The sequence below is a fragment of the Lethenteron reissneri genome, chromosome 31 (assembly GCF_015708825.2).
Source record: "Lethenteron reissneri isolate LAM-NWPU_2019-01 chromosome 31, ASM1570882v1, whole genome shotgun sequence".
NCBI lineage: Eukaryota > Metazoa > Chordata > Hyperoartia > Petromyzontiformes > Petromyzontidae > Lethenteron > Lethenteron reissneri.
In genome coordinates, this window is record NC_083809.1 from 12,852,307 (window position 1) to 12,867,479 (window position 15,173).

Consider the following 15,173-nt stretch of genomic DNA (forward strand, 5'->3'; position numbering starts at 1 on the left):
AGCTCCGGAGAGGGGGGATGGTGTAACAGTCGGGCAAGGGAGGCATTCGGAGGGGGGAGAGAGCGAACCGTTCGAGGGGAGGAGGCATCACGAAGAGCGGAGGGAGAGACTTGGGAGAGGTGTCAGAATGGCTCCGCGCGCGTCGCTCTGGCTCGGTCTGCTGGGCTTCGTCCTTCTCGTGGGTGCCGTCGCCTGTCTCGGCGCGGGGATTTTCCTGCTCACGGCACCCGGCCACTCCGCCGATGACAGCAGCTCCGGGCCTCCGGGAGATGGCCAACCCGCGCTTGGAGACGACGGGAACGCGTGCAGCGAAGAGGACCACGGCGAACACAGCGGACCCCGCGGGGGCTGCGGCGATCACCAGGGGCACAGATCGCTCCAGGGTGGAGGAGACGCGGCAGCGAACGAGCCTCAAGGCGCCGGAAGAAGTCTTCCCGCGACCGAGCAGCCCCGTCGCAGCGTGGGCGGTGGAGTGGCGTTGCTGATCCTAGCCGCGCTTCTTCTCGCTGCCTCCATCGCCCTCCTCGTCGTTGCCAGGAGGCGCGCGCTCTTGCGGCCCAGCGCCGCGGTCCCCTCAGCGAAGCTCCCGGCCAAGGGGGAGCCGGGAGTGGCGGTGATCGAGCCCCGTGAAGGGGGTGTCGCGGCGCAAGAGAAGTCGGGGCTCCCGCCGGATTACGCGGCGCAGCTCGGTCCGTGGGCTCATCCACCGCCCCAAAGCAACCCCTACTACGTGCCTCTGCCGTATGGGGGGGTCCCGCCGCCCACCTACAGCGAGGCCTGCAAGGGGCCCGGCTGATGCGCCCTGCCCCGTGCGCGCTCGTGCCTGGCAGTCGAAGGCGACTCTTGCGGCACCCGAGGCTGTCTATCGCACGGCGCTGATTGAGTTCAAACGCTAAAATTACTCGCGAATTACGGCTTCTGGGTGTATTTTAGATGTCTAATTACGCTGTGGGTGAGTGTGCGTGGTAGCGTACGAGAGATGCGCTGCAGTGCAAATTCGTTTTTCCGCTTTCAGTAGCGAGGTCGCTTATACATGGTTTAGTCGACTATAAATGATTGTCGTTGAGTAAATTGTGTAAGACGAATAGAGAATGCATTGTGCGAGGCTTGCATTGCTTGTTGACTTGGCGAACCTCACCCAATGCCTCCTCTTAACTGACCGACATTTATTCGCGGTTAAGTTTGATGCTGTCTTTTTGTCATTACATCATCGCGTATTCTACCCCCAGTACTTTACTGAATATACCACATGTCCACCACTATCCAATCCTGACACATGCCACTTGCTTGCAACAAAACAACAAACATTTAATCAACTTGTGCTCAAGTTTAACGTAGCAGTGTGAACTCTTATAGTCACGCGCCAGTCTCACCTCTTAAAAGCCGATGTCATTCGATGAGCTCACAATGTTTATAGATGCAGTTCGCTGCTTAGCATTAAATGCATTCAGCTAATTAAACGATGTCGCCACCTGTATTTAATAATTAAATAACTTTTAACGATTAGCCCTCCGATGTGTTTTAAGTGTGTACCTCGTATTGTTCTGAATAATGTTCAACGTTTCGCCGCACGTGCTGGGGGGCGGGGGGGACGTCGGTATTATGAGCAGGAAGGGGAGCCGACCATGCCAAACAACTTGCGGTACAACCCAACAACACATGGGAGAACTACAGCACAACGGCGAACAGCTACGTAGACGTATTTCACAATGATACCAACATTTGGATGTAGGTGTTTGTGTTCTTAATCGCTAAACTATCAATTCCATCTATTTTAACTAGACATTTATGTAAATTGGTATGATGTTCCACCGCATTAACTTGATTTGATAATTGTAGAGATAATTATGCATTCAAATGCGTATAATCCACAACGGAATATCACGACTTGTGGCAGGGCATACCCTATACTGAGTCGTTTGGCTTCATATGTGGAGGAATACAGGGAACCCTAATTAAACCCACCCCGCATACGAGGGGTGACACTCAACGTTTAAACCTTTTTTTATCACCCCACGGCCCCATGCCTACAACACATGGAAAGCCTTGGTCATCCATGCAATTGCTAACCAGACTCAGCCATGTATAGCTGGGGCACTCTGATGAGATGGGCACATTCAAGGTGCAGTGATCTAAAGGCAAACAAGAATAAACCCATGCCTTCATGAGCTTATTAAAATCGCGTGACTTTTATCAAGTACAAACATGTGGATTAAATCTAAACATCGTGTGACTTTGGCTGGTAGGACCAGCCATGACGGAAACGAGGTGTTTCTCAATTTCGAAATATACGTGGGCTGTCTAGTTCACTCAGGGGCAAGCAGGCTTTGCTTCCGACTAAGCTATGACAGCAGGATTCGTAACACTAGGACAGTACAAATATTGCAGCAGTACGATATATTTTTGTAAGACCTGAATAGTACTCACATAAGTCAAGGGGCTGCTAATAGTAAACGCCGCGAAGATTAAGGCGATTATCTATATACTTATTTGCCTCAATTATAATTCACTGTTAAAGAGGTCTGTTGAAGCAAACTCCCTCGCGCATATTTAGATAACTTTTTTCACTGCGTATTGTATACTAATGGAAATAACCTTCATGTTTATCATTGAGGTTAGGAATAGTCGTAAGGCTACAATATAACTAAGGCATTATAAATGATAACATAGAATCGTCATTCGCCATTGGCTATACACTGCTTGGGTGAAGGCTTCCCGGTCCAGTGCTGCTGCTACCATATATCCCTCTCCTGCGCATCAGCTGATCTCATCGCGTCATCTCCACAGTGCTCGTCCTCTTGGACGCGTTCTGCCCGTTGGTTGCCATTAACGCCGCCATTCCCGTCCATCGGCCATCATCGCGTTTAATTCTGCCAATGTCGCTTCCAGTTGGACGAGTTTTTATTCACACGCGTGTTGTACGAATCGCGATGGTTACATCCCAGTGATTATCATCACACTGTGCTCCTTCACTTTCTCAGCCAACACCATGGCTGGTAGATGCAGAGCTGTCTTGACGTATGCGTGCAAAGTGTGGGGGCTGTTTGACCTTACTTCACCACGCTAGATAGTGCTGGTTGCTGAAGGGAGCATATTTAGTTTCTTCTCTCGCTGAGTATGGATGCCTTAGTCCATTGTGGCTCATCGGGTCTTTAAAGCCCTCGAGCTTCTACGTCAGGTCAAGGCAGTGGCACATTGGTAGATACCATATACTGCGACGACATTCAGCACATATTTTTAAAAGACAGATTTAGAACAGCTAATGTGCAACAAACGTAGCTGCACATCAAGCTTAAGCTTAGAGTGCCTCGCAGTAATTTCACAGTTCTTGCACACACGCAGAAGTTGTAATAATGAAAGTAATAATCGTGTGATTTAAAAGTGGAATGTAACTCTTAGAACGAATTGAACCTTGGTATGATTAAATGTACTTCGATATATACGGAGTAGCATTGTTTGTTTATAGACATATATAAAACACTCAACCCACATACGTGGAGTCTGCGTGATCTCTTGACTTTGAGCCGGTTGCACGTGAATGATGCTGTGTGTATCTTGTGTAAAGTGCTCATCATGCTTCGCGTTGTGGTATCGATCTGCCCCCCCCCCCACTCTACTGCACAATGCATGTGAGAGGTTAAGTGAGATGACACCTTGGCACGTGAACCATCCCAAGCATCTTCCCCGACACCCCCTTCCCTTAAAACAACAGCAAGTGCCATTCGCCACTAGGTTGCTTGTAAGATAATCACGGCGCTTGTGCCAGGCTAGGTGCACTTTGAGGGCATGTGAAGTGTCGACGACTTGCTGGCAGAAAGTCACGGGCAGACTCACTTTTTATGGGTTAACTGAGATTATTGGCAGATGCACCAACTGAGCTGCCCTTGCTCTGTTATAGCTGCCAGATGCTCTGCTCGTTGTGAGCAGTCGCTCCACCCTCTGTTGCTCCTTCAGGACGGCTGCCTAAAATTGTCCAGTAGCCTCTTTTACCACCCTCAACAGACGTCTTGACACTGATCATATCAAGTTGGCGCCCAGCACGCAAATTTCTGTGCGATGCGTTTCTCATTTACAGAAAGCGTTCGAATTAGTTTATTGTCGCCCTTTGGCATTGCCAAACTGTCTCCACAGTGATCGGTTAGAGCTTTTCAGCACTGAGGTAAAAAGGCAGCATTGTAGAATGATGGCTACACTGATTATTACTTATAATGATGAAACGAATATACAGTTGTCTCATTGTCCAACTACTACCTCAATATATTAGCACAATTGTTATCTTGGTGGTTTGTATACGCATTAAGGTGATATCATGTGAAATGGCATATAGACAGTCGACCTCGATCCCACGGCAGCTTCCAAACCTTGCAAATCGCCTTTTATCCCTGGCGTGGCCCTCACCCCGCCCACGCCCCTTTGTCGAACTCTCTATCCCGTTCCCGAGCTTCCCAGATGGTTGCCCCCCTCTCACAACTCGCCCTCTATTCAAATCCACCCCTGTAATTACTAGTGACCGCTAGGCCACGCACTGTCCCTGCACCCGCACTGTCTACATATCCGTACTGTCTCTACAAACGCACTCTCTCTACAGAAGCATTATCTAGGCTCAAACCTGCTTCATCACTTCAGAGATCGGGCATATTGCGAATGAGTTTATTAATGGCCCTTGAGATGTAGCGGATGTTGATATGTACTGCAAACCAACAATGTTTTTTTTATCGTTATTTTTCATGCGATTATTGGTAATGCTATAAATGAGCGATTTGAACAAACCTACATTTTTAACGCATGTTTGGGTTATATCAGACAATCCCAATAAAACAAATATTGATGTGACTTTCCAACAAGTTTTTGTTTTTTGCAAAGCCACGGCCCTGCAGTAGAACTAAGAACTAAGTGAGCTTTGATATTGACAGTCTATAACTCTGTCACGTCAAGGCTCATTATGAGGTCGACCTTATAGTCGACCTCCTAGTCGGCTCAGCAGATCTAACGTTGGAACGCGTTTCCAAACCGAGCCAGAACATTTCTCAAATGTCTCACTGGTCATAGAAATACGATACAAATACCCGATTCGCCTGACTGACCACTGCACTCCGCTGCACACAAACGGCGCAGAGCGACAATTACGACAGGCGTCTATTTATCTTCATCATCCATCAATCTATCGCTTAAGGGTGACTATCTGGTGGCACATAAGGACGTTGCACAAAGGAATAATGCCATACTCATGATGAGTAATTCATTCTTCACGTACATACATTCTTCACGCACTGGAATTGGCGAGACTGACTGTTTCATGCGCGCAAAAATGCACACCTGTTGTGCAACACGAATGCCTTGTATGATTCTAACAAGAGCTTGATGCCCATCCCGGGGATCGGATTGCATTCACGAAACGTACTAACCATTACAAGACACACCCACCCCAACGCGATTGGAGGATGAGTTATTTTATTGCAAAGCGCGTATATGCCGACACTATTTGTACGGCTACTCACGACGTAACACGCTAAAGGGACAACAACGACGCTTCAGCGCTCGCATCATGGTCGCCTCGACGTGCTGCCTGCTGTCCCTGAGCCTGCTGCTGTTGCTTGGTGGCGTCACCTGCCTCGGGGTGGGCATCTACCTCGTGTCGGTTCCGGCTGCATCTTCAGCCACAGCCTCACCGACGCAGAGCACGGGGTCAGCGTCCCAGAGCACCACTCGCACAACGCCACCTCTGCAGACGCACGGACACGGCGTGACGGTAGATCAAGGCGCATCTCACGATGTAAGGACGACACTGAGAGGCGCGGGGAACGGCCCGGCGACCAAAACGACAATCCGCGACTACCACATGGACAGCATGATGCCATATCACAAACACGAGAAAGAAGAAAATTCGTCGGGAGAAGATCGCAGGATGGCATGCCGAGGGCAGTGCTGGAGCGCAGCCCAGCTCCGCGCAGCCCTGCCGCAGCCTGGCCGGTGGAGTGGCGCTGCTCATTCTGGCCGCCTGCCTCCTCGCTGCCTCCATCGCCCTATTCGTCGTCGTGACCAGGAGACGCGCGCTGCCACCGCCCGTTGCAAAGTCCCCGGCCAATGGGGAGCTGGGGAAGCCGGGAGTGGCGGTGATCGACGCGGGCCCCGCGGCACAAGAAAAGTCGGGGCTCCCGCCGGAGTATGGAGCAGACAACTCCTGGGATACACCGCCAGACTACGTAACGATCCCTTTCGGGGTCCCGCCGCCGACCTACAGCGAGGTCTGCGACTTCAAGAGTCCTTAAGAGCGTGCGGTGGCAGGGTGTGCAAGCGATGCACTCTGGTCACTCACATTGGCATTCAGAATATAGAGGATAATTACTCAGCAGAATGCACACGATTTACGTAAAGCCACATCTCTTTACAGTACGTTTACACGCATGCACGTTAGCACATAAGACCGATGCGCCTTTCAGCTTGAGGCATTCTGCAGCATCTCTCCTCGTTCCACGTTCCTCTCAGTCTGTGCATACAGCGTATCTCTTTAGTGTCTCTCCCCCTCCATTCCGCGTTAATCTCCCCTCTTCCACCCATCTATCCCGCTTCTCTCTCAAACACACCCAGGTGTATCTCAACACTATTACTCTGTTCATCTCACGATAACCCCTCTATCGCCTCATATTTTTAGCTCAATTCACTCTCACTCCTGTCATTGCAACCGGCGTGATACAATCAGCCATCGTGATGTTCCATTTTGCTGTATTCATCACAGTCCCATTGTACATTCACTTTCGCCCCCCTTTGCCATATACACTCGCTGGTCTCAAATACAATAAACATCACATCACAACTATTGGACGTCGCAGTACATCAATGTCGCGACGGAACATTTTAACGATTGAAGCTCAAAGCGGTCATACACGAAGTTCTGTCTGTCTGGATGTTCATTTGGCCGTCCATATAGGTGGGAACGATAACTCTCGTAAATAATAAAAAGTTGTATTGCGATTAGTGAGTTACGCTATATAAACTGGCCATATTGCTCAAAGAGTTGCCCAAAAACTTGGAGTCAAACTAGCACTAAAGTAACCCGCCTCGGAGCCTCGTTCCTGCCGGTCAAGACGCACTATTCCCGGCAGAGCCGCTATCCGACTCGCGTCATCTCGTCGCGCAGAGTTACATCATGCTTCTTGTACGCCTGGCGCGAATGCTATCATTACTATAGCTCATTAGATAACATGAACACATGAACTTTGTGGCGGGACCCCGGGGTCCCATAAGCCCCCGGCTCTCGCATAAACTGCGTTGCGACGAAATTTTGTCTGTTGAAGGCGAACGATACGGCAGTCTATTCCTCTCGACGAGCTCTACACGATGCGCTAATAAAAGTTTTTAAGTGTTGTTTATGACTACGGAAATTTTGGCAACGACGGGTGCTTAATGAAGAACGAGATGATTGATTTCTGGTGGGTCGCAGCGTTTATGTGCGCGGTGGGACGGAGTCGCCAATAATAAATATCTTACGATTTTGACTTCTGTTTATTCGGGACCCCGGGGTCCCGCCATAAGGTTCATATGTATGCTGGAAAGAAATACTATATACGTATGCATGATGTTTTTCCTTGTTTGTTTATGAACTGACACATTATATTTTACTTTTGAATGTTGTATTAACCAATGTTATAAAACAATAACTCTACAATAAATGTATGCCTGTATGGGTCATGAGGGATTATAAAGATGCAAGTATAAATTTACCAACAGTAATTTATGCAGATTAAAACCTACAATCACCTGATCTCTACGTATTGAACACACTTTTGGGTTGTTAAAATATTTTTTGCATTGCCCGCAACTGGTTACCGTTTTTGCTGCACTTATAGAATCTAGAGCAATACACAACAACGCCTTGATCTCTTAAACAGAGAAACAAATGCAGTTACCGTGGTGTAATGGTTCGCACAGCGGACTTGAAATCCATAGGTCGCCGGTTTGATTCTGTCTCCCGGCGCGGCAGTTGCAACAATGGTGCAAGTGTCTTAAATCCCCCCACCTCTGTCCATCCAGAAGTGTAAATTAGAGTTTGTTTTATTTCATATAACGCATTTAATAATTTAAGGTTGAGATATTTGATGTACGACACATCCGACGTCATGCTATTTGCATTTTGTTTTATGAATGCCGATTTGTGGGTTTTTCGAATCACGTTTGGTTTTCTTGCATTCTATGAGATCCAATTTGAGGTGTACACATGTTTATTTTGCATAAGTGTTTATCAGTCTTATTATCTTCGTATACACTGTTAGTTATTATTTCAAATATATTACACGAGTTGTTATGTGCTAAACAGGCGATTGTAATGAATGTGTGCATATTTCGGTAATAGCAGTGGATCTGCTATAGCATTTACTCAACAATAAATATCCCCTTTAAAACCATGTGGGAGCCCATTGAGCAATGAGTCGAGTCTATATCTATTGCAAGACATTACATATGGTGTTAAATATTAAATTATATCACAAATACGCATACAAATACACACATACACACCAATACACAAAGGCACACAAGCTATGCATACACAAATATGCACACTTACATACAAAATAACTGTCGCCATTAAGTCGTGGTGATGTCACCACATCGCTTGTTCCAGGCTAGGTTCACTTTGAGGCTAAGTGAGGTGTGGAAGGCTCGCTGGCAGGATGTCATGGGACAGACTCAGGTGCCATGGCTGGACTGAATGAGATGAGTGGCAGATGCATCACCTGTGCTCCACATTGTGCCAACTTGCCGCGTTTTAGCCGCCCGACGTTCCACTCATTGTTGTGAGCGTCGCTCCTCTGCCCAGAGGCGTAGCTAGAATATTTTGCGCCCGGGGACGAACTATAAAATTGGCGCCCCCCCCGTTTAATCACATACCAAAATGTAATTACATGACATGTTGGCTGTGTGTGGCGGGATATATAAACTTTTAGGTTGAGGTGTAGATTTGTGCAGTAGTTTCAGGCTGCCGCGCCCGCCGCAATAAGTTATAATGTCACGTTGTAAGCCTCATTTTGGCGCCCCTTTACCTTGGCGCCCGGGGACATATGTACCCCCCTGCCCCCCCTAGCTACGCCTCTGCCTCTGCCCTCCGTTGTTGTTGGAGGGCAGCTGCCTCGACTACCCAGCAGTGTCTTTTGCAAGCCTCCTCTACAAAGGCCGATCTTGATATCGCTGGTACCAGTCAGTGCCAAGGCACATCAGCTCCACATCCTCGTGTACCACATCAGCCGATCTCTTCTCTAGCCAGTCGATAAGTATGCCCAATTGGATAACCTCTATTGCAGTCAAAATCAATGAATACAAATAATAACTTTTTTTGGACCTTGAACATCAGGACCCTATGTACAACCCGAATAGCAAATGCAGAGATCTGCACAGCAATCATTGTCTGATAACTCAGGTGATACAACATTGACGTTGCTCCCCTGAGCGAGACCTGGTGAGTGGCAGCTCAAGGAACAAGCCAGCAGACATTTTATCTGGAAAGGTAAGCGACTTCATAGAGTTGATTTTTTCATCAAGCACAAACTCATGAACCAACTCAACGAGTTCCCAAGCAGAATCAATGGGTGCCTCATGACTCTCCTTCTCAAACTGGCAGAGAGCCAATGCGCCACTGACTTCAGTGCGCATGCACTGCCTCTTGACGCCCACGATGAAACCAAGGATGACTTCTATGTCAACCTTCATCAAGTATTTTATGGAATTCAACAAGGAGATAGCCTTATCCTTCTTGGCAAATTCAATGCCAGAATTATAAGGGACTTGAACTTCTGGAATGTAACCATCAGCAAGGAAGGAGTGAGAAAGGTCAACTCCAATTGCATTTTTCTCTCGATCAAATGCATGAAACATGGACTAACCTTCATCAATACCCTGTTTCACCAGAATATAAGCACACGACATTATGGCAACACCTACGATCTAAGCATTGGCACTTAATTGACCACGTCATTTTCCGTGCCCGCTGGACACTGCTGGACCCAATAACCGACTCATCTTCTTGGTCATGTCCACCAAACTGGCTAATCAAACTATTAATCATAACAATTGACTGATTGCCAATCTATTATATAATTACAATACCCCCCCCACCCCGCCTGAAATCGTCGCACCTGAATGAGTTAAATGATGACGTCACCCTGCTGCTCTATTTAAGAACGGGAGCAAGTGAGGGCTTCACCATTCTGGCGAATTGCCCGATGATGCTGGATGTAATTACCAGGGAAACGGCGTACTCAAAAAGTGTAAATGTTGTGGATTCACTCTTCAACAGACCGATGGGCTAAAGTAGTGAACTAATTGTCTTTTGTCAACGTGACACTTTTTTGATGATTGGCCGTGTCGGGTGGTGGAGGGTTATGACACATTTATAAATAGCGCGATCTAACCCAACAACGTTTATTATGAATAATATTGGTCGCGAAAGCCTATGTGTTAAACTGGCTTCCAAATGAAGCCATGTTGATTGAAGATTAACATTCAAGGACTCAAAGACCAAATCAAGTGAGACCTCTTGTACCAGTGCATCATTGAAAAACTGGCGAATTCCAACCAAAAAAAGTGAGAAAGTCTCGGCAGCGCTTGGGGTTCCCTCAAGACCACGTTCATCAGTGCCTGCAAACAGAAACAGATTCTCTAGCAGCAAACATAAAAACTGATTTAAAAGTTACTGGGAGATCCAAGAGAATGCCTGGGAGAGCAACATCAAATCCAAGCATAAGAAATGTAATCACCAACAAGCCAAGAGATAAGTCTAAAGGTGGATCCATAGCATGAAGAACAGATAGTGTGAAGACAAGACAAAGGAAATACAAAATCTCGCCGACATTACTACTATAATAGACAAGAAATGTGTGTAACATGCGTGACGTCACTCCACACGTCATTAATAATTAAATAACAATGAGCGAGTGGATTTTGACACTCACATGGAAGGTTGAGCGGAAAGATATATTGTTTTCACAAAGTCGCTTCAAATATGACGTTTCTTTACAGAAAGTGACGGTAAAAAATAAATCTACGCAGCACAGTGCTACATCCGTGCGTGACGTCAATGTGTGATGCCGCCGCCACGAAGCCGTTCGGCAGGCGCCGAATCTCCGACCTCGCCACCACCAAGCAACGGAGCCGACCCCTTGTCTCCCTCACCTCACCTCACATGAACACACCCGCACTCATTTCCCCCCCCCCCCATAGAGCTCCGAGGGGAGGTCGCCTGGCCGACCGGTTTTTATCCGAGAAACCCTTATCGGGATCAACTCTCACGGTTTCCGGCGATCAGGGAATTGGATGACCTCCCCCGTGCTACGTTGCGCCGCGGCGCTGCGACCGGCCTTAATATGGTGTGGTCGCGGCGTGGGGCATTCGGCCACCGCGGTTGAGGCGCATTTCCCCCCACACACGCCAGTATCGACGGGGCAGGCAGAGGGAATAAGCATTGTGATGGAGGAGCATCATTAGAAAACACGCAGCGCATCTGAACTGCATAATCAGGCACCCCCGCACCGGCAGCGGAGGGACGGCATAATTACGCTTGAGCGCGCAGGCCCCATTGTTAGGAAGGGTAAGGGAGTAATTAGGATGTACGCCGCCAACGCAGCTCACTGATTAGCAGATCAAAAGCGCCCGGAACCGCCGTGCGCGGGCTCGGGGTGCACGAGCCCATTGTTCAGCGCAGCATCCCCTTTGAGGTAGGGAGGATAAATAGAGGAGCGCAGAGGGGAAATCGCTCTCTTCTCTCCAGGCCAGCGGACCAGCCGCAGCTCCAGCCAGCGACCCGGGCGTCCGCGCGACGCATCGAGGTGCGCTGTTAGCACAGGGAGCAGCGAACCACCGCGGGCACCAAACAGTGAGTGGGGAGGTGAAGTAGGGTATCGTAAGCCGATAAATAAGGAATAGGTACAGGTTTAGTGGAATAGGCCAGCCTCGTCGACTCACTGATTCAACATCAATTCGCAGGTAGCATATAATAAATCATTAATAGCGAAGCGTGGTCTCGCGTGATCTTGTCGTGCAGTGTGAGCGTGTGGGTGCGCTGTGTGCACAGTGTTTCGCCACGTGAGTGAGCGCTGCGCGGAGCTGAGCGCGCGGGTGAGCGTGTGTACGCAGTGGTTCTGTAGTGCTGCGGCTCGCCTCCCACTCTCGCAGAGCGGTGCGAGAGTGGGTGTCGCGTGTGTTCACCCCGTGTGTGATACAGGTGCGCGATCATAACGCGAGTATTCAGTGGTGAGTGAGTGCCGCGGGGAGCTGTGTGTGGGAGTGCGCATACGTTCGTTACGTGTCGGATACGGATGCGCATTGGTAACGTGCCGCACAGGGCTATAGACGGGCACACGCTCGCAGTGTACGAGAGCTGTACGTAGCGGTGTAAACAGGGGGAGTGTGGCGTTTGGTTGATGATGCTGTGCGCACGTATGCTCGCAGCGTGGGAGCGCGGCGCGAGGCTGTAACAGTACGGGCGTCGCGTTCGAATGCCGGCGAAACCGTAGCGGGTAATAGGGAGGTGGGGTAACGTAAACGGAATAGGGGATGCAGGCGGGAGGGACCCCGGGGGCCAACGGCCCCCACATATTGGTGTCAGAAGCGGTATGGACCCCCGCGTTACCTCACGCTAAAATAAGACTAATATTTACCGGCCGGGGGGCCCCTTCGTGGAAGGCATTCGCCCGCAATCTCTTAGGGGCCAAGGAAATTAATGGATGGATGGACGCGCAGGCAGTACGCCAACTTAATATGAATCTTGATGGGCGGGCAGCCGATTTTGTAGAAGCGTTACCCGCGAGCGCACAGACACAGCTAGAGGAGCTGATGCGCCGACTCGATCAGCGTTTTGGCACGCGTGACGAGGAGGAAGCAAAATCGGCCTTAGAGGCGCGCCGTCGCCAACCTGGCGAAGATCTACGTGATTACGCCGAGGATGTGCGCGAGTTAACAAAGATCGCACGCCCGGGGTACGCAACTAATGTTATTGAGGAACTGGCCGCCGAGAAAATCCAGCGGTACCTGTCTCGCACGGCGTGGTGGCAGCCAGACATGAGCTGCCCACGTCTTCCCTTTAACACCCTTGTCGAGCGCGCACGTAAGTGTGAAAGAATTCACAGCGAACGCGCGCAGCTCCGGGGGCTGGGACGAGAGCGCGCCATTGCGAGCCTGCTCTCGGAAGACGAGGAGGAGGAACAGGAGCTCGCGAGGACGGTAAGGGGCCGGGAAAGAGAGCCTCCAGTGTCCCGCGAGACAACCCCGGGATGGGTTGCCGGTATACAAACGGGTATAAAGGATGTCTCCGGCCAGGTAACCCAGATAGACAACAAGGTAAACCAAGTAGGTGAGAGGGTAACTCACGTAGGTGAGAGGGTAACCCAGGTACGCGAGGAAACGAATAAAAATATGACCAAACTGCAATCCTCCGTTGAGACCATCCGATCCGAAATGGGGGACCTACGCGCCACGGTAGGGGGGTTATCTGGAAGGGTAGCCCGACTAGAGGCGGAGGGTGGACAGCGGCGTAATGGGGGGGGAGGGAGTGGGCAGGGGGCCCACTATGGAGCTGCCCCCCCTCCTCGGGCATGTTATATGTGCGATCGCCGAGGGCATTTAGTGAGAGACTGTCCTCAGGTCGCCCGAGCTAGACAAGAGCTAAGGTCAAACACTAAGGCCCCCCTAGAGAGGGGACCACCGGGGGGTGAAATCGACGTAGCCCCGACCCAAACAAGCTGTGAGAATAATGGCGAGCGAGTGATCTCCACACAAGTTCCAGCAACAACGCCCACAGAAACGGTGACTCCTGGCGACTGGCTGCGGGAGCTGGTGGCGGGGATCACGGGGGCCACGTCGCTGGTGGAAGGGGAGGTAAACGGAGTGCGTACCCGAATCCTGCTGGACACGGGGGCGGTGGCCTCGCTCGTGAGCGCAGCGCACTGCAGCGCGATCGGGGTCGACGTGCGTCACCTGCAGGCCCCGGACCGCGCGCTGCACACTGCGAGCGGAGCCGGAATGGGGCTGCTGGGGAGAGCCACCCTAGAGGTCCGCATAGGCAGCCAGGTGTGCACGCAGGAGTTCTACGTGTCGAGTGCGTTGTGTCACGAATGTATCGCAGGCACCGACCTCTTAGAACGGTTGGGACTCAACGTGCAACCCCGCCAGCGATGCGCCACCATGGAGAGCAACGGCGAGCGGATACCGTTCCTGGGACGAGAACCAACGCGCCGCCGCTTTGCACCTGTGGCCGCTATCCTGGCGACGGCAGTCACCATCGGCCCGCTCACCGAGATGCTGGTGCCGGTGGCAACATCCCCCACCGACAACGCGCTCCGACCATCAGGGGAGGTAATGCTAACTCCTCACCCGGAGTTGGCAAAACGGTATGGGGTTGTGGGATCCGCCACGTTGGTAAACGCAGATGGGGACCGATTGTTTATGCGGATGTTTAACCCCCACAATACCCCAGCGATACTGCGACGGCGCACCCCGATAGCCACAGTACACCCCCTGCACGCACGCCACTCTAACGACTCAGTGTTCACACTCTGGGCTGAGGACCCCGGTCGTCCTGAGGGTGAGCAGGACCTGGCCTGGCGAGTCGGCCCGACTCCCTGAGCCGAGGTCGTTCCCCTGCTCGACGCGTTACATGTACCATGGGCGGACTTACCTAAGGGAGAGGCCGATCGGCTGCGCGAGTTACTGCGGGAGTATGCCGACGTGTTCAGTGAACACGACTCGGACGTGGGTCGGACCGACCTTGTTAAGCACCAAATTGACACCGGTGCAGCCCGACCCATCAAACTCCCTGCATACCGAGTGGGCGCACCTGAACGCACCCAGATCAAAGAGGCGGTTGGGGACATGCTTCGCGATAACATAATTCAGTCCTCGGCGAGCCCCTGGTCAGCCCCAGTGGTACTAGTAACGAAAAAGGATGGGTCAACCCGGTTCTGCGTCGATTACCGTAAACTGAACGCAGTCACGCTCGGCGACGCCTTCCCCATACCCCGCATCGACGACACTTTTGACAGCCTCGCCGGAGCGCGATATTTTTCCACCCTCGATCTAGCGTCCGGGTACTGGCAGGTGGAGATGGCGGAGGAGGATCGGCCGAAAACCGCATTCACCACCCCGATGGGACTATTCGAGTTTCGAGTACTCCCGTTCGGACTCACCAA